The sequence below is a fragment of the Alosa sapidissima genome, chromosome 3 (genome assembly GCF_018492685.1).
Source record: "Alosa sapidissima isolate fAloSap1 chromosome 3, fAloSap1.pri, whole genome shotgun sequence".
NCBI lineage: Eukaryota > Metazoa > Chordata > Actinopteri > Clupeiformes > Clupeidae > Alosa > Alosa sapidissima.
The window spans coordinates 12,191,483-12,211,861 of NC_055959.1; the positions used below are offsets into that span (position 1 = coordinate 12,191,483).

Below are 20,379 nucleotides of genomic sequence, written 5' to 3' on the forward strand. Positions count from 1 at the left end.
ACCCCATGGATCGTGTACTGACAGGTCTCACTTTCATGATAGTCAGTCGCAATTTATGCAGTTTGCTTGCATAAAATGATTAAGCGGATTTTGCAACAACACGCCAACAAACACGGGTATGTAGTGACCACTCAAAATAAAAGTGTGCAATAAACTGACACTTCTAATAGCCCAGGCTACTTTGGACTTGAGACTTTGACTAAACAAACGACAATTCCGACTGCAAGGTCCCAAATTGAAACGAGCGATAGGCTAATGCCACATAGCTAGACAACAACAAGTGGCAGACTGAGCGACGTCACTTATGCTGAAGACTGTTTTTGAGTCACATCGTTGCAAATTTCAAACAATGATGCATCATTCCATAAAATGGTTTGTCTTCAGTATTAGGAAGTTATTCAGTAAGCTTAATACACATTTAGCCTTAACTCAAAACAGTTGTTAGGCGTATGTCATTCTGATATGTAGAAATGTCACATGCAGCCATGCCTAAATGTATTACACATGTATTAGAGGCCACATTAATTATAGGATAATATATTATAATATTCAGTATTCATTATTGAATGCTTAGCTGGAATTATGTTTCCCTATCATCCTATTTTTAAAGCAGGCATACATGTAGGCATGCAATTGGGCTATGGGTTTTCTTCAGGAATGGCATGTTTGAACGGGCACTGCACTAGTGTCCAAATAAAAAAGGCAAAAAAAAAAAACTTTATAGAAACATGTCCACCGATCCATCATCACCACCTTATTATCTTCACTCTCTGTGGTCCAGACCTGTGCGCCTACTGGCTTTGATTAGATTTCATGTGACTTCACTCTACAGGCACTTTGGTACAGGCATTTTACTACAGGCACTTTGCTACATGCTATGCAGAGAACCACCAACACAGCCCAGAAGATGACCAACGTACAGTATACTGTATCTGCCTGCATTGAGAGACATCTACAAGTTCCTGTTGCCCATGGAAAGCCTCCTGCATCTACCCCCTGCCCATCCCTTCTTTATACTCCTACCTTCAGGAAAATGCTACGGGTCCATCACAGCACGCACCACTGCATTATCGAACAGTTTCTACCCCAAGGCCATCTCCACACTGAACTCTGTAATGAAAGGCCCAAGGCTACCACCACACTGAACCACACCACACTTTGACTCTTTGTCTACCTCTGGGCAATAGTTATTATGTTATATGTTTATTATGTGCAATACATCTGACTTCCTCTGAGCACTATTATGTGCAATATTTAACTAATTGATATTTATATGTCTTCTGTGCAATTACATTTGACTACTTCTGCAATATTTGCATATTTAGGGCACATTCACACTAAATCGTTTGGTCCGGACCCAAGTCTGTTCGTTTGGAGTTTCGATTTTTGATAGTGTGAACACAGTCTACCAAACCTGGGTGTGGACCCGGATCTGGACCAGAGTCCGCTAGAAAACAGTGGTCTGGGGTACGGTTCATTAGAACTCCGGTGCAGTTTGAATGCTGTTCTAAAACCAGGAAATAAACTGCCATTTTTGCAACGTTGCCAAGCGATATTGGTGAATAGAAGCTACACTGTAGTGTTTATGACGGCTCTACAGAGTGCTGCAGAATGCTCCATTCACTTGAATGGGCTTTCCCAACGTTCGGTGATCTACTAATTCTCAATAACAGCTTTGTGCTTCTAATTCACGTCTTTCATATTACTGCGCAAGGACTGGAACTTCATTCAAAAGTGAAAGCAGACAGTTGATCAGCTGTGTTCTAAAGAATGTTTGATTCAAGTTCAGCGATAGCCTGGGTGCCAATCGAACTTAGTCCCGCCCACAACATTTGAGGTCGGGAAGTTCGGTCTGGCATTGCTCCATTGTGGCGCAACTATGCTCGCCCAAAATCTGGCGGACCAATCAAATCGGGCTTTATGATGATGGACAGGTGAGCAACAGCGCGTCGTCTATCACGTCATCTGAGCACGCTTAGGTTAATTATGTTTGCAACAAAAATGCTGTGGCCAGAAGGAGACAGATGGCTTCTAAGACCCCATATGCATATTATTTCAATGAGGTTTTATCACTAAAAACGATTATTTCTGAAAACTTTGGCCAAAGTTGAGATGCGGTGTTGCAGTGTTGACAGTGTTACAGTGTTGCATTGACATGTTGTTCCCTCGTTCATTTGAAATCTCTGATTGACCACCTATTTGAGGGATTTGCGACAGCCTTTCCCAGCTGTTTATAACATGTTTGTAGCATATCAGTGTTCAACAGAATTATTTTTAAAAACAGAGGGGATATAGGCTATCAGTTTTTTCCTATAGCCTACCCTACTACTTATCTCTTAGATTTTGCTAATGAGTGTTGTAGGCTAGGAGATGTTGACGGCACAATAATTTTGTTGCTCTGATTGGTTAGGTCTATCCAACTGAGTGCAGAGGCATTCCCCCCCTGTATCGGTTGAAACACGCCCCATAATTATGTCCCAATGGAGCAGTATCAGACTCATATTCTGACTAGAATTGAGTATGGCTATGTCAGGCTAGTTCAGCGTGTGTTGTTGGGAACTATTTGTTTCTCACCAAAAGCCACGATGAAACGGTAACAAATAGGCTAGCCTAGGCTATGTGGGCTAAAGAGTCATATCGTGGGGAGTTTATTGTTTCGTTTTGGCAAGTAGCCGTGTAATTAGCGGGATAATGTATAGAACGCCGATCATTGTCGGGAAATAGGTCCCTTCAGGGCGGAACAAGACCCCTCCGCTGCGCGTCGGGGTCCGGTTCGCCCTGTCGGGACCTATTTCCCGATAATGATTGGCGTTCTATACATTATCCCTTACATGGACCCAGGTAAGTAAACAAAAATGTAGCCTAATGTGAATAGAGACCAGCTGGGTCAGGGTTAGGGGGGAATAATCACACTGTACGGTCCAGTTAAACGGACCCAGTGTGAAGGCAACCTTATTCTGTGCAATGTTTGACTTGCCTAAACATATCTCTTTTTCATTCTTGTGTAAAGCATAAGGGTGCATATGTAAACAGCAGGTATGTATGTATGTATGAATGTGCATAATGTATGTCTGGGGGTGCATATGTATGTATGAGGTTGAAACACAATTGTTTCTTTTTTAATATATAATTTGTGGGAGTTCCACTTAGGTGGTGCACCTGAATTGTGTTGTACACACCAGTATAATGAAAATATAAGAAATTCAATTCAATTAAAATCTCAAATGTTCATTACCCTCTCCTCTCCTTCCTCTCAGGTCTTCACCCTCACTTTTCACTGTGCTCTCCCCTAGTGAGCGAGTAGAACAATTCTAGAGTGTATTAAGTGAGGTTGTTCTGTTCCTCAGGCACAGATGATATAAGACACTGAGGTCTAAACACTGCTAAGGCTTCCTTGAAAATCAGAGGTCAAAATTTATGGACCGAAATGCACAACCTACATCCTGGGGACTGGTATGGAAAATAGATTAAAGCACTAAATACAGTCACCTTTGAGAAGCTCCAACAGTGGTGATTCAGTACTTTCAATCTCTGAATGCTGCATGCTCCACAGGGATTTTCAAGAACAGTGGAATTAAATATCTGCTTACAGATTAAAACTAAAGTCAGCACAGGTACTGTCCCCAAGATGCAGCAACCCCCAAAAGATTATAATCTGGATGCCCAAAAGGAAAAGGCATGCTATGATCCAGTGGAACTGAGCATCTTGAAAAAGCTCTTCCTTTCTTAAATCTGTATGTGTGTGTGTGTGTGTGTCTGTGCGCACGTGAGGGATGGGGTGGAGTGGGGGTACAGCATTGCCTAGTTCAGATGGATTAGGGACTAATGCATATCCAGTAACACAGACCACACACACCGAAGAACACTCACAAGGAAATACAAAGATGAAAGACACAAATTAATACACAGAGATATCCCATAGCTCACTGCAACTCAGCAGACATGATTCTACAGATCATTTCAGAATTAATGCATATGGAAATTAAAATATATAACAGAAGTTTTTGAAAGGTTTTACAATCACTGACGTGTTTGCTTGAGAAAATGAACTCTTTGCCACCGAATGGCAGGGACAGTAGAATTTAGTTTGTGTGAGAGAGATAGAAAAGTGTCCATCAGGCAAATTCAAACAGTACAGGAAAATGGGGCAAAATGTGAGATTGGAAACTCCTGGTGGGTGGCAATTGCAAGTTCCACAGTGTATTGTTGTGACGGATTTGAGACCAGCCATGGTGTTGTATCCGGAATGTGAGCGGATTGTCTACTTTATTGAGCTAACTATCCCTGGAGATGTCCACAAAACCGTGTCCAACTAGATGGTATTCAGTGCAAACGTCTTAATCTAAGACCTAAATCACCAAAAGGCTTGAAAGGACCTCAGGCCTCAGCCTTGTGAAAGGCTTTAGATAAATTGACTGTCAAAAACGTAAAACAGAAAACGTCTCCACTAAACCTTCACTAATGTTGTATATCTCTTTTCTTGATTAGTGGGTTTCCTGAAAATGAATAAGCACCAGTCAAAGTATCCTCCGCTAAATAAAATATGATATCACCTTTAATGTTTAGAAATCTTAATTGTTCATTTAAAAGAAAAGACGTCGGCAGTGGCCCTGCACCCTATATCTCCTGTCCTGAGTGCTGAAACGCGTCAGCTTCTGCAGTGCAGCCAAACCCAGAGCGTTTTTCAATAACGGCTGCGTGGTCCCCTTAAAGCTCTTGGGCCCAAACTGCTCTCTCTTAAACAACATTTAATCCTGATAAATGTACCATCCAAGAGACATTGTCTAGGACGTTGTATGTATACTGCACGTACGTGTGTGTGTGTGTGTGTGTGTGTGTGTGTGTGTGTGTGTGCGCGTGAGCGTGTATGCATGTCAGAAAGAGAAAGTGTGTAGTAGAGCATTTCCCTTTAGTCACAGATCACTGAACCTGGATTAGCGATTAGCATTGGACATTATTGCATCCTTAGCCATGCAACCCCAAAGCATAAACAAAACATTTAATAGACAGAGACAGGGGCAAATCCTGGTGTACATAACCTTACAGCTTGTATCACAGGTTTCACACACATAGAATGAATCACAATGTTAAGGTTTTTGTATTTTTGATTGGTGCTTGACATTCATGAAAGAATCATGAGCCATCGATGAGTTCTGTTTATCCACAAGATAAATACACCCAAGATAAGCAAACCCAGGTTATATCGGGAGGGGCTGTGACTTCTTTTTCTCGTTTGCATACGCAGAGGCGTATCAAGCTTTATATAATAGATTTAAAGCATTTTTTTACATTAAAAAATATTTATAAAAATCAAAGAATGGGTTTTTGGGAAAAAGAAGCTTTGTGTACTAGCAGTAATCCGAGTTCACCAGACGAGTTTTGACATGGGTAGGTCAAAAGGGCAAGCCGCATAATAGATTTGAAACATTTAACATTAAAAATTGTATAAAAAGAGTAGGTTTTAGGGAAAAAGGAGCTTTGTGTACTAGAAAGGGCAGTAAGCCGAGTTCAGGAGATGTGTTTTAGTATGGGTAAGTCAAAAGGTGAAGCCGCATAATAGATTGAAATCTTTTATCAGCATAATAAATTCATAAAATCAAAACATGGGTTTTTGGACAAAAGAAGCTTTGTGTAATATAGGCAGGCCTTGTTCAAACACATTAAAGTTGGTTTGACACAAACTCGACCCTCATAGTCAGTGATAAATAGATTTTTCGAAAATGTCGAATATCCAACGTCCAATATAAAACCAACTTTACCACGGTGCCGAAGTTTGATCAGATCAAATAAGACGTTCTAAATGGAACACGATGTAATTAAGATGTTCAGATATTTTCAAGTGTCTTGGAGACGTATGTGAGCTGACTGGGCTATGTCTTGATGACACCAAATTAAAAAGTAGGCCTATTTCTGATTCGGGAAACTTAGTCTAGTTTTTTTTTTTTTTCATTCCGCGGTTCCATATTCAATCTTGCTGCAAATGATCAGACGCAGGCACGTGCAGAGAAGGGGGGCTACAGGGGCTCTAGCACCTGCCCTTTTGCCCCTTTGATGTCTAAGTGCCCTTTTGACAAGACTCGTTTTTACTTTTTAAAATGTGTAATACTTCCGCTAGTTCTAACGTGAATATTCGCTAAAATGTCTCATTAATAGTTTGTGAAATTAGAAATTTACAAAAATAACAATTGTCTGTGTTAATTGAAATGCCTTGCGGCCACCAATCCGTGACGTCATACATTCAGTGAACTCTCAGAAGGTGCACGCAGGCACAGTGCTGCTGGAGACGTTTGGGAGCACGGTAAGGTCAGTTAGCCTATCTGAACATGCAATAGTATTCAGCTTAGAGATAGAGAATAAAATGTTTAAAGTTGTTTCATGTTTAATGAAGTAGGCTATCAAACCCGTTTTAACCATGTCATGGTCCATCCATTTCAATAACCTGGCAGCTTCGAAAATCTAAGGCTGAACGTTCTTTTCTAAATCGTCATAAGCCGACGACATAGGCTACTGTAGTTGTTTAATTAACTAACCCAACTCTACACGTCGTTCTCTGTTTACAGTAGGCTACATTACGCGTCATTTCATTCAGTGGCCACACGCACAGCACGTGAATCTGCAAGACACCAGCTTGCTAATGGTGGTAGTTCACTGTGATAAACATTAAAATTATAGCCTGACAAGCCAGACTAGGCAATAACATATTTGCTGCCGCTAGGGTGCGTCTAGATTTCTAGGCTATTAAAATTAGCTTTACATTTAATCAATAAGATGTAGCCTTATAGCCTATGATCTCTGTGTAGACAATAGCCTAATGAAAACTTAAAAGACCTATCTGTCTGTGCCCTGGCTACAGTAGGCCTACAGTACATGCACTCCTATTGAATTTTCAGAACCAAGGAGAGAAATGAGAAAAATGTGTTACAGCTCTGTCTGCTATTTACACCCATTCTTCTTGATACATAATGAATACATATGAACATTTATAAAATGTTTATCAGTACATTAGACTACTTTGCAAATTGCTAAACCATATACTGTAATAGCCTGTCCCACCATCATCATTGAAATAGCATAATGCTAGAATTTAAATAAAGTTAACACGTTTTCTGAAAATTTTGTTCCATGTGCCCTTTTTTAAAATTTGAGCCCCTGCCCCTTCAAAGGTCTCTGCACGCCCCTGATCAGACGTGTGAAGCACTGGGTATAACTTAATTTCGCGGCTACGTGGACCAGTAGGTTAATTGTTGAAGAGGCCCATAGTTTGAGAAAAGCTGCAGATCATAGACAGAGAAAGCATAATGCTCTGAGAACAGTAGCCAAAGGTCTTTCTGCAGAAACAGCAAGTGCCTTGGTGCGCACACCCCACTTTTACTTCGTCTCCCTGCATTTCTACATTGTGACAAAAACTGTCAGACAGTGAATTTTGGTTTACTAAATTAGCATAATGCGGTAACAATTATCATTTCAATTCTACCTGAAATCTGCTCACTGCAAACGTTATAATGCAGACCCAAGCAGGCAGCAGCACAGCCTTGAAAGACGCACAATTTGAATTTGATCAGAGCGGCGCTGGTTCTTCACTGGCTAACTTGATGTGATTGGCTGGATGACCGTTCAATTAAATCAACAGACCTATTTGTGTCTCTGTGTTAGCGGTAGATACGGTTCCAACTCTTTACGGGAGCGTTTATTTCCATATTTTACTTTCATTTGACAAAAAGTGTGGGGGATGTGTTCCAGCAAAAAGTGTGTACGTTATAACACCCACATCCCCCACGCTTGCTACGCGCCTGTCAGCATACGGCTTCAACACCATTAATCATTATATTCTGTAACACATGAGCATGCATTCAAATGGATAAGCAGTGCTGATTATGGTACTCTGGCAAAGGACTGCACCCTCTGCATTACTCCCAACTCTAAGCATACCATAATCCATCTTTATGATTGCATGACAAGGTGTATGATAGGTCTGTGAAGAAAAGAAATCGGCAGTGAAAACAAGAACTCGGAGGATGTGAAGGCTAGCTGTGTTATTTTTACTCTTTGCCAGAATCCACAGTAGCCTACAAACCTCAGCAACATACTTAACTCGATACTGACGGCCAGCTAATCTTTGTCGGTATGTTTCCACTTCCCCACTTAATTTCTTCCTTGTGGCCTAAGAGCCTTGCAGTAGAAGGTGCAAAGGGATGCGTTCCTTCACCTATTTGAATTCCCAGGCGTGCCAAATACTTGAGGTGTATAATAAAAGCTCTTAACCTTTTTTTTTCTTTCGTATCAACTTTTCTCACTCCAGAAAAAAAAATGAGTTAGAGTTGGAGTTTCATGATATTTCTCTAGTGTCACCCAGCCTTGACCCGATGGCACATACATTTACAATGACGTAGTGATTAAGCCACACGGCTTCACTAATCTGATAATAACGTAATAACAGCAGCACCCAGGAGGTCTAATTTTAAGAAAATGTTTATCCAGACTGGCCACTGTAAGGGGTAATGTAACTCCCTGAGTAATCTCCTGTAGCCTTTTCTTTGGGAGTGGGATTTTCAAGTGGTAATCATTAGCATGCGGTGTGCGAGGCGTCAGCAGGTCGAGAGAACACAATGAGCTTGAAAAATCAGGGAGCAGGCCAGGGTAAGACCAGGCCCACAGATGAGGGCTTGAGATTGTATCCAAGGTCAGTAAAACAGCTGGGTTCAAAAGTGCACAGCTCACTGGTTTTACTGCAGCTAAGGACAAAGAAAATCCATTCCTAAACATATACCTTTCCATTCTTTAAGTGTCATTGTTGTTCTTAAGTAACTTTCAAGATTGAAAATTAATTTATTAAAGTAAAAAGAAATGGTTTTGAAAAGAGTGCAACCTCAATTGTGTCAAACATCACAGTAAGACAACATCATAGCAGAAACGTGGAATAAAAAAATATAACAATGTAAATGGGCTAATTAAAACATAAATTAAAAGCAAAACTAAATAGACACCTTGGACCCTGTTATGACAGTCTAAAGCACATGGTCACTGGTCAAAAGCTTATTCAAATTTAGTAGGATGTCCAGTCCACATTGGGAGTGTTTTCGTTCCTAGGCGTTCCTAGGTTTCTTAATCAGTCATGGGTGTGTTTGGGGCGTAACATCATTTAAACCAATGAGAATGACATTTGTCATTCCCTTTAACAGCGCAAAGCATGATGTCAAAGAATGCATCGGTACTATAACGAGTTTTACGCCATGTGCCAGGGTGCAAAATAGGGGCCCTTAACTCCTATCTATGATCATAATGTGAGTCATATGAAATGAGGCCAGTAACCTTGCTTCATATAGTATACCGCTCTCTCAGGGCTGTAAGTTAAAACGAGCCGGAGTTCTTCTTTAAGGATTTGAATGGCTCCAAAGGAAGTAAACTATATAGTATACCTGCTCTAAAATGGTTAGGCAGCCTTTTGTCTGTTTATATAAAGTGAATGTGTGAATGTGTGTGTGTGTGTTATGTGATAAAAGAGGCTTCTGCTTCATATACAGGGTTCTGATCATCCCTTTGAAGTTTGATGACGACCCACTGGCTATATATGTGAGGGTAATAATATCTACCATGGGTACTTACACATTGCCAAATTCCAAACGTCTACCCCAGGTTTCAACTCTGAGGCTGGTGTAGGTTGCCATCTAGTGGAAATTTCAGGAACCAGAACAGGAATAATTTGCTGATTATTTACACTGAGGTAAACAAAGACGAGGGGAGATGAAACATAGACCTGAAGTTTGCCTACAAAAAAGAATCAAAGTTGCCATCTTTGCCCATATAAGGAGATCTGAAGATAACTACCTATATGGCAAGTTAGCTCTGGGGTAGCAAAAGTCTAAGTATGCCGTCTTACTGTAACGTACCAAAGATGACAGGAGCCACTCAAAGACAGAGGACAAAAGTGTGTTGAGCAAAACGTCTGCATTTCAGACTTCTTCGTCCCTGCGAGTTTAACACGTGCGATAATTCAAAAACCCCATGTTATTTTCCCATCTAGAAAAATCGCAAGAATCTAGTTCTCATAGATGCCAGCTTTTTTTGTAGGTGAACTTCAGAGGTCTGTGAGTCTGTCTATACAACTGAAAAATATCTGTGTTAGTATTGGCTTTCAATTCCATAGAAATTTTGAAAGCATAAAGGTTTTGCTAAAACTTTACATAAACTCATGAAGGGTAATAAAGTAGGCCTATTCATAATTCAGCATAATGATGGACATAGATCTATAACCATTAGTTATGACCAAAAATAGTTAGAGGCAATAGAAAATGTTAGAATGTTATAACATAATTCCATATACTGTATGTAGTCTACTGGAAAATCTTTGAACTATTCATATACATAATGAATACCTTATTCCCAACCTGGATTATTCTATCTGGCCCCCTAATAATCCCCCAGTGTATTTAGTACTGTGGACAGTACCTAGTTTGACCAGCTTTAGTGACAGCTGTCAGTGCAAGTACAAAGGGCCAATCGCTAAATGTATCCAAACCGCAATGTTTAACCACTAATGATGCTCTACACAATGTTTAACCACTAATGATGCTAATAGCACTACACTTCTGCAGTAGTATAAATAGGGTCCCTACACATAAAACAAAGCATCAACAACTAGGTAAATACACCTACTTAGAGTTTATTAAAAAGTACTTGAGTGAATCTGTATAGTATAGTATAAGTATAAACTCTTTTGATCCTGTGAGGGAAATTTGGTCTCTGCATTTATCCCAATCCGTGAATTAGTGAAACACACTCAGCACACAGTGAGGTGAAGCACACACTAATCCCGGCGCAGCGCTCGGGGAGCAGTGAGGGGTTAGATGCCTTGCTCAAGGGCACTTTAGCCGTGCCTACTGGTTGGGGTCTTGGTGTGTGGTGGCAACCTCCTGACTCTGTAATTGGTTAGTGAACTTAGATTCCTGATTGGCTAGCCAAACCTGAGCATCGCCATTGGCCTTTCAACAGGAAGTGCCAGAACAGTCTCAAAAGTACTTGTACTTGCAGAAAATTTACTTGTGCGAGCGGCAGAGATTTTGCCAAGAAATCTAAACACACCCTAGCGGCAGCAAATGTAATTTGCAGCCAGGGTAGTCTTGCAACTCACATTGGCTTGCGAGCTGGAAAAATTAAACTTCGATCAGGCCAATCAATCACATTGTATAGTCAGTGGATGGGCTTAACATAATGAGGGCAGAGTTCCGACGGTGCCTTGTAAATTCCCTGCTACTTGAAAAGAAAGAAGATGGATGCTGCTGCTGGCGAACAGCGCGACATGAGTTAAGCTTTTTTTAACAGCTTAAATCTCAATACCAATTTCCAGGTTTTGCCTGAAATTGTACAGCGCCTGCTTCAGAGGCCACTGTTCCCACCTAGTTCGGCCTATAATCAAATGCTTGACCTCTTTGGAAAGCTGAAACTCTGTAGTTTCTTGTAAAACAATCAGAATAACTGTGTGATGTACTGACACAGAGTTACAGAGGCTAGAATCTTTCTGCCGGATAACAAGCATCTCTGAACTCACCACATTTCAGCCCTCTAGATCACTTGATATGACTTAGAAATACAACTGAGACCTAGCACAAGGTCTGTGAAGCTGTGTTCAAAAGTAGATCAATATAGAATGAAAATATGAGTACTTCAGACCATTATTTGCCAAGGGATGCTCATGCGTTTTGTAAAATGCCCCATGGGGGGCAGCTGTGGCCTACGGGTTAGGGCTTCAGGCTTGTAACCAAAGGGTTGCTGGTTCGATCACCGACCAGTAGGAAAAATGTGGGCGGGGGAAGTGGTTGAGCACTGCTCTCCCATGCCCACATCCACGGCTAAAGTGCCCTTGAGAAGGCACCTAACCCCTCACTGCTCCCCGAGCACCGCTGTAGCAGGCAACTCACTGCTTCAGGTTAGTGTGTGCTTAACCTCACTCTATGTTCACTGTGTGCTGTGTATGTTTCATTAATTCAGGGATTGGGATAAATGCAAAGACCAAATTTCCCTCGGGATCAACAGAGTATATATACTTATATTAACTATGGAAACTCCCCATAGGACTTTTGGTTATCCAAAATGCATTCTGACAATGAAATGCTTACCGTCTATGAACCCCTTTGTGTAGAAGCATAATCTTGGTCTCAAATGAAAGGTAACATTCATTGGAATTGTACTTCAGGGGTTCTGATATGGAATGACTACACTAAATATGAAATTATTACCCTAACCCTAATCTTAACCTCTAACCCTAACCAAAGATCCTTGATTACTAGCTTGAACCCTCACTCTAAAAAATGATTCAGAGGTTAGTAGATAAAACTTAAAATGAAGAACATTTTCGACATAAAAAAATTAAGTTTGCTACTTGTACATGTATAGGTGAGTTGACAATTTTTTTTAAGGAGTTTGTAATACTGAAAAAGAAAGAAAGCTGTCTCAACTTATTCATATATGGATTTTCAACACACAGTCTTGCTTTCACCTAACAATAGAAAGTATTAAGTTCCTGAAACTTGTAAATCTCGTGACCAAACTTATAAAGCTAATAACACGATTGAACGTTCAGGACCTTCCAGACCACGCCTGAGAAGTAACAGAAATTATGGCACAGGATCCTGTAGCCTGCATCGAACATCACAGGTACGTGCAAAGTAGTCTAGCCTACTATTTTTGTGTTTGTTTTAAAAGCAACAGCTATCAAACAACGGCACACAGTGCGTCAAAATCTTTGTCACGTGACAGTCAAATGAAATTAACGCTACAGCTTGCCCTTTTGCTAATTTGAATATTTGAAAAGATGGATTTTAGCTATCTACAGACAGTAGCTATCGTGTCTTCCAAGCTAGCTGCTGCTTGCACGGTAATTAAACCATTTGAAAAGATGACTTTGGTAGCTGGCGTCTTCAAAGTTACCTGCAGCCTGCCCTTTGATCATTTGGAGTTAGTAAAGGTAAATTTAGCTGTCTGGTGTCTTCAAATTTCACCGTGGCAGCTGTATTCCGCACTTAATATTTTAGCATTGCTAGTTCTAACACTGCACGTGTTTGAGGATCATATTTGGTCGTCCTAGTTAAGCCTAACATTGTCACTATTTATGAAGGTTTGTGGGCCATTTGACATTCTTAGCTTAACCTGAACATAGGCCTAATAGGTAGGCCAACATTTATTTATTTTTGAAGTTTGAGAAATATTATGTGTCAATCCCTGCAAACCATGTAGATTTTGTTCATTTTGTTGTTTGTCTTGAGGTAAATTTTCTAACATTGTGCCTTTCTTTTATACAGATAAATGACGAATTCAGACGGAGCTCTACATTCATTCATTGCACAACTGGACCAGTTGCCATTGCTTTAAAAATAAACAATGCTTTCAGAAAATTTAAATTGCTGTGTGCTTTTATTCAGACAGAAGTGAAGTAAGTTACTATAACTTAAAAAGATCCATGCAAATTGTTACCTTAATTTTTTTTAAGTCATTTCAACTCAAGTTGTTTTTTGAGTAAATATTGTGAGACTTTTATAGTGAGAAGAACTCAATTAGTTTAGCACAATCAACCTGATTTGTCCTCTAAAAGCTTAATTAAGTTGAACCAACTTAATTATATTAATTTGATCATATAATATAATTCAGTTGTTCTAACTATATAAGTCTCACAATATTTACTCAAAAACGGCTTGAGTTGAAATTACTTAAAAAGATCCATGCAAATTGTTACCTCAATTTTTTTAAGTTGAGTAAGTGTATTATTTTTTAGAGTGCTCTCTGCCCTAACCCTAACCACTAAAAACCGAATGTCACTTAATAAGCGTTACATTTATGACTTGTAAATGGCACGTTCATGACAGTGTCATGTCACTCTTATGTTGACACTGTCAAGTAAAGTGTAACCGATTAATGTACACAAATACCTAATAAATGACCAAGTTAACTCATGTCAGTGATGAAAAACAATTTAAAAAATAGTACTTGTTAAATAAATGACCAAGGAAAGCAAGAATGTATCAGTTCTGTTTTATCAAGTAAAAAATAAATCCCTTTTTGACTCTTTTAGGCAAAAAGAGCAACGTATCCCAGGAGATATAACTCATTAAATAAAAAATATACAACATATTTCAAAAATGAGTTTGGTAACGATTTCCTTTGGTGCAAATGAGAAAGTTGTAACGTTAAATTATATTTTACAACTCATTTCTCACTTCTGCCTGTTTAATTAGGTCTTTGGCCATGTCTGATACCATGCATTGGCAAAAAAAGTTAAACAAACTTGTTTAAGGTGAAACAACACCAAATTGGTTTGCGATAACCTGGTATCCTCCACACCTGCTAAGTTTATACAGGGCAATTGCAACTCACATCTGCAGTAGCACAGGTTTGTGGAAAGGGACTTCTCTGGGACTCAGGACCCTCTAAATTATGAACGCTGGTTAAATGATACACTGGATGTTCGGAAATTGTCTTTCCATTCAGTGTCTGTAAACTCCTTCATAACAACTCTCTCCCACCAATCCTTACTTCGGACTCTCATCCAGAATCTCCGAGTTTGTCTTGGTGGCATGAAAGATATTGTAAATGAGCAGTGCAGAGGTGGCCTGCATGTTAAAGGCTGTAAAAGTTATATCCACCTGTTTCTATTGGAGTTTATCACCAGAAAAAAAAGATCACAATTTGGAATATAATTCTCTGAAAAACTACAAATAAGATAGGTTACTATGGAAACAATTATAGAAGGAACGTTTAAAACTTTGATAAACTAGTTATTAGTCGGACTATGCTGTGTTATATGTTTGGGAATATGAATGGAACATTCAATTAACCCTTTAGGCGCCAGAGGTTTTTTTCCGAAACGATCAATTTTGACATCTTCATTTCAAAAGGCTATATCTTAAAAGTGATAAGAGATAGAGACTTTCTGTAAATTAGAGAAATATTAAGGATGACCCAAAGTTTATGTAGAGATTAAATGTTTATATCTAATTTGCATATTATGACATCATATGGTGGCGGCCATCTTGGATTATAGAATTTTCATGAAAAGTCGCATGTTTGAATGATAAAATGCACCACTTCTTCCCCCCCAAAATGTCCCTCACCTTCTGTATGCTATATTGCACAATACTGAATGCTCAGGTAAATAGTAAGTAGTGAACAAACTGTGTAAATCATTACTAATAAATGGCAGAAACAAACCAAATGCATGTAGCGGTAGACTGGCCTTTTGCTTTAGAGATTTTCCATTTACTACATACAGTAGGCACTCTGATTCCATGTATGGGGCACATATATATTATTCAGATGACACACAAACACAAGTAGACAAGACCTGTTTAGTTCAAAAGCTCATTTGCCACGGCAAGGCACAGATCAGGAGTAAGATGACGAGACAAGACAAGACAAGAGACAATGTTAGTATTTTTTTTCTTTTTGTTGTTTTTGTTGATGTTTTTTTGTTTTTTTTCTTAGCTGACAAAGACACACACATCACAAGGACATGAACACACAAAAAGGAACACATAGTGTATGTCCTAAATGATCAGGGAAATAGATAGCAAATCAACAGTGTAAATCATTACTAATAAATGGCTGACATTTTTTTTTTTTATGTAGCAGGCCTTTTGCTGTAGAGATAATGACTCCCTATCCCTATCCATACAGGGCCGGCATTCCCATCATCTTGTGATAGACTATGCATGACCTAATGTGTGTGTGTGGGAGAGGGAGAGGGAGAGAGAGAGGGAGGGAGCGTGTCACCACCTCCACCATGCGAGCAGCATGGCCAGATCTGCCTCGCGCGCGCCGAGTGGAGAGAATTTGCGCAGCTCGGACTAGGCCTACTGTCATTCTCATTGCGACTCCCCACACTGCCACTACGTTCCCCCCCAAACTGTCCTATGAGCACTTCGACCTCGTCTAACATACCCAGTGGCATTAGACAAAGGCTCCACCACGTTACCGTCGCCGCGATTGTGGAGAGGCACACTTTCAGAAGACAGAAGCTAGCGCTATGGATATTAGGCTACCTCCAGCCTCGTTCGCCACACCACTAACACCCTGCTAACTTCCCGATGAACACTCCGAACCCGTGAAACATTATTCCCACCAGTGACATTGGGCAAACGATTCAACGTTTGTGCTTGGTGTAAGCTAAACTATGGAGCAAACTCTCACTTTGTCCAGCTGCATCATTGCAAGGCAGGGACGCATCTGAAGCCTCACTAAACAAATCACCGTCATTTTCTGAAGGCAGATATTCCCCTTCAGAATCAGGGTCCGCGAATAGAAGACCCAACACTTCATTTCAGGTAAACTTTTTTGATGCCATTAGACGATAATCTAATGCAAATACTCGCTGACGTTGACAATATCGCTCTGATAAAGTAGCTCACACGCACACTAGCTCCGGTATTGCACGCACTGATTCACTGCAGCTGTAGCGCGAAAGTTTTGTTTAAAGCATGACTTTTTTTCGACTCAGGGATGACGTATGACTTGTCTGCCATCTAGTGGAGTGGAGGTCGAACGAAATATGACACCCTATTTGATTAAATCGGCCGTTTTATTCAGTACCACATCTTGTCGACTGTGGCGCCTAGAGGGTTAACAACTCATCTAAGCTAAACGCCATAATTACATTAATGATGTCTTATTATGACCGTCGCGCAGCGAAGTGTACCTTGCTATGGTGTTAAAGGAGAAATGTAGTTTCCATACATTTTATGAGAGACATTTTTAAAGTATTTCTATGGGACTTTCAATATGAATAAACACACATACTCATATGCAAAGTGCTATGAAGAGGATCATCTCTATATGGAACACAGGGATAGTTCTAAGATGTTGTGGAAAGACTTTTTTCTCTTTCAGTCTGCTCTGGTTATTAAAGCAATGACACCATACTTAAAGACAAGTTCACTTTTTTTTATTCTTTTTGTCATGCAGTTGTGAAAGGTTAGTAAGGTATACAGACTACCATTATTCTGATGTAATGACAATTTGTACTCTACAGTTAAAAAGAAGAAAAGATTAAGCAGTCCCTTCCAAGCCCCAACAGTTTGAATGCACAACTAGAACGTAATGCTTCACAGAATGACTACATTGTCCCAGAAGATTTCTCCACACTGCTATAGCTGTATAGCACGGACATATCTATGTGTACCATGGCACCTGACATCATCCCACTTGCCAGGAACTTAAACACAAAAAGTTGATATGTTATTATTGCTGTGGACAAAGGAAAATCATACGCAATAGTGTGGACAATGAAATGTTAAGCCACTCACTATTCCAGTTGTATTGCACACAGGTATGAATCTTTGGTTCCCCTTTGGCCCAGTTTGTGTAATCCCACTCTGTCTCACCAGTCCAAATGAATTTAGCAGACTGAGAGAGGGAAAGAGAGAGAGAGAGAGAGAGAACATCAAAATCTTTATTGAGAAAAGAAAAAAAACATTACTTAAATCATCAAATACATTTTCATTACTTCGCAGACACTTTTATCCAAAGCAGCAATCCAAATGCTGGCTACTGCATGCTAGCCCAGTTCCTTAACCACACTACCACCGTGTTATGTCTATAAGGCATTATGTTAGCGTTCAATTATGCATTGAATTGTGATGCAGTGAGTTGCTCGATTGTGCTGAGAGCATTGTGTTATGCCTGACTGATGAATGTTTGATACTTGGGTCTGTCAGCGGGAAGTTGAGATTTGAAGTTGAGAAGTTGAGAAAACGATACATGAGTTAACGATATCACCGGTGTCTGTGTGATCAATTACCAAACATAACACACCGCTCCCAAATAATAATAATAAAACTATCCAAGAGACAGAGAGAGAGCATCAAATAAAATTGTATCTTTTATCTTTTGGATGAGATCATTATCTTATGCATTCACTACATACATTAGGCAGCCTCAGTCCTCCAATCCAGATTTGTGTTTGAGGACCAACGAGACGTTGCACACCATAATTGGTATCGCTATCATGAATAGATATAAGATGGCCACCTTTAGCTTCTCCTCTGCACCTTGTCTGAAAGAGAAGAATTTATAAGTGATCAGTTGCCAGACTTACAGAAAGTGCGCAATAGATATAGTTACTCAGGAGATATCTTTCAATCAAGAGCCCTGTTGTTAGGTCTTTGTCGGTAGGGGAAAAAAGTAATTAAAAAAAATCTGTGCAACACTGAGGTTGATGTCATGCTAGCGGCGAGAATGGAAAGGCAGCAACAAAGCCATATTACCTATAATGTCAAAGCAGACCACTTGTGCCACTGAAGAGACTCAGAATTTCATTACAAGTTCTGTGCAACATGGACAGCAGCAAAGACACTTTATGTTTTAAGCAAACATTCTTTAAGTTTAAATAAACACTTTAAGTTTTATAAGCAAACGTTCTTTAAGTCTAGTCAAAATCACACAGGTTATATCAGCACAAACAATGTTGCGCTTTAATATAACACCTTCTAATTCTAAGCTTCTAAATCTTAAAACCCTTTACTGCTACTGGAAGCAACTGGAATCCATGCATTTCCATGGAATTATTTTTGGAATCTGATCCCTTATCATACCTGTTCATTCGTACTCGTCGCTTAACTTATCGTGACTAGATTAAAGATGGTACGAACGATAAACTTCCTGAAGGTACTGTCTGTATAAATCGTCTTGTAAATTACCAGTGCTTTTTCAAAGTTCTCAATGTCTCGTTTTAAATGTCAGGGCCCTCGGAAGTCTACCAATGAAGTGTGGAGCTACTTTGAGCCTCGTAAATGGTGTAAAACCGTGATTTATTTGCATGGCTAGGCCGATGCCCGAGGCACCCCCATTGAAATGTTGGTATCATCGGCTAACTACATGTAGCGCCAGATTTCAGAGTGCAGGGGACAAGCCGAGATGAGCTAGACAAAAGTTCACACTCGGTATCATGTTTCAACACACTTTAGGTCAATATCACAAAGAACTACTCCTTTAAGTCTAAATTGTTTCACACTGGTTATCTATCATTACATTGCAGCATTCGTACATTTTTAATTTGTTTTGGAGCAAGCTGGATTTAAGCAGTTATATGACTAAAAATCTTTTATTTGTAAACTATGATACTTTCCACATTTTCACTTTTTTAAACCTTGTTACAGTATTAAACAAAATGTATTCAATTTTGGAGAAAGTGCCTGTCCAGACATCCAAATCTAAACCTCTTCATGGCACTCATAATATCAATAATTATCCATCAGAACCATAATTGAACAACAGCAAAAGCCCCACTTACTTCAGCAATGTCAAAGGTGACTTTATTTGCAACGTATTTGACACAATAAGGCCCCAGCTTGAACCAATTCCCGCAGTTTTGGATTGGACACGGACCCTCGAGTGTACCTAGTCAGAAGAGAAGGATTGAAATGTCATGAAGGAATAGAAGACAGGAAAAGAACAACAATACATGTCCAACAAAGATGTATTAGGGCCATGGAAGAAAAAAAAGATACTGACCTTAGGAGAGGAGGTAATATTCTAATTTCTGAGTTAATTTTCTCATACATTTGCAACTTTACAATGTCAGAGAATATCCAAGTTTTTTCTGCCAAATTTACGACTTTAATATCAGAAATTCTGAGACTTTTCTCGGAATATTACCCCCTCTACCTTGTTTATTTCATACAGTGGCCCTAATACGCATTCGTAATAATGCCCTGCACTCAGGGCTCTACACTAACATTTTTTTCAGGAGCACTTGTGCGCCCAAGTTAAAAAATGTAGGAGCACAGACAAAAATTTGGGAGCACAGTCAGTTCTGTACTTATCTTACACATAATCTAACATTATACTGCAGCTAACAGTTAAACATGCCAGTGCACCAATTGCGAATATTAAGAATGACTGACAACATTTAGGCTACAGGAAACAGGATTTTAAAGATCAGTGCCTACTTTATTTTCAGTCTGTTCTATTTTCCTACATTTTGTTAATGTAAAATAATATAATACATTGCCATATTTGCATTTAGCCTGTATATTAAGTATCCTGCCAAATTATTTATTTATTTATTTGTGAATCCATCTATAGCTAATCCAAATATGCCCATGGTGACCTATCTGACGGCATACTGCCTAATAAGACTACTACTACTAAAACAGTCCATTTTATCTTCCACAAAACCCAACATAGGCTAATCAAGGATATATGTTTTATACTTTTAGTTTTTATTTGAAATATCTGCATTGATGGGGGCAGTAGGCAAACGTTAGGCCTACTTTCGTTTTGCACTTCAGCTTGTATTCGGTGTAAACAAACATACATGCGTGGAAGCCTGAATAAAATGGGAGTATTACGGGAGGGTACTTTTGTGCCGGTTCGTTCGCTACAGCTATATTTTGC

General features: G+C 39.6%; 3 long non-coding RNA genes across 3 annotated transcripts; 1 reads left to right on the forward strand and 2 right to left on the reverse strand.

Moving 5' to 3' along the window:
- Nucleotides 1-6,307: 6,307 nt before the first annotated feature.
- On the reverse strand, nt 6,308-19,120 carry LOC121705352. The gene is made up of 3 exons (XR_006030774.1): nt 19,012-19,120; nt 14,514-14,518; nt 6,308-6,317 (listed from the first exon to the last, which is right to left on the reverse strand). It is a non-coding gene; the product is annotated as an uncharacterized LOC121705352 (long non-coding RNA).
- Nucleotides 9,115-12,757, reverse strand: LOC121705353. The gene is made up of 3 exons (XR_006030775.1): nt 12,747-12,757; nt 10,585-10,586; nt 9,115-9,211 (listed from the first exon to the last, which is right to left on the reverse strand). It is a non-coding gene; the product is annotated as an uncharacterized LOC121705353 (long non-coding RNA).
- LOC121705351 lies at nt 12,292-13,394 on the forward strand. The gene is made up of 3 exons (XR_006030773.1): nt 12,292-12,390; nt 12,578-12,651; nt 13,296-13,394. It is a non-coding gene; the product is annotated as an uncharacterized LOC121705351 (long non-coding RNA).
- Nucleotides 19,121-20,379: the final 1,259 nt, after the last annotated feature.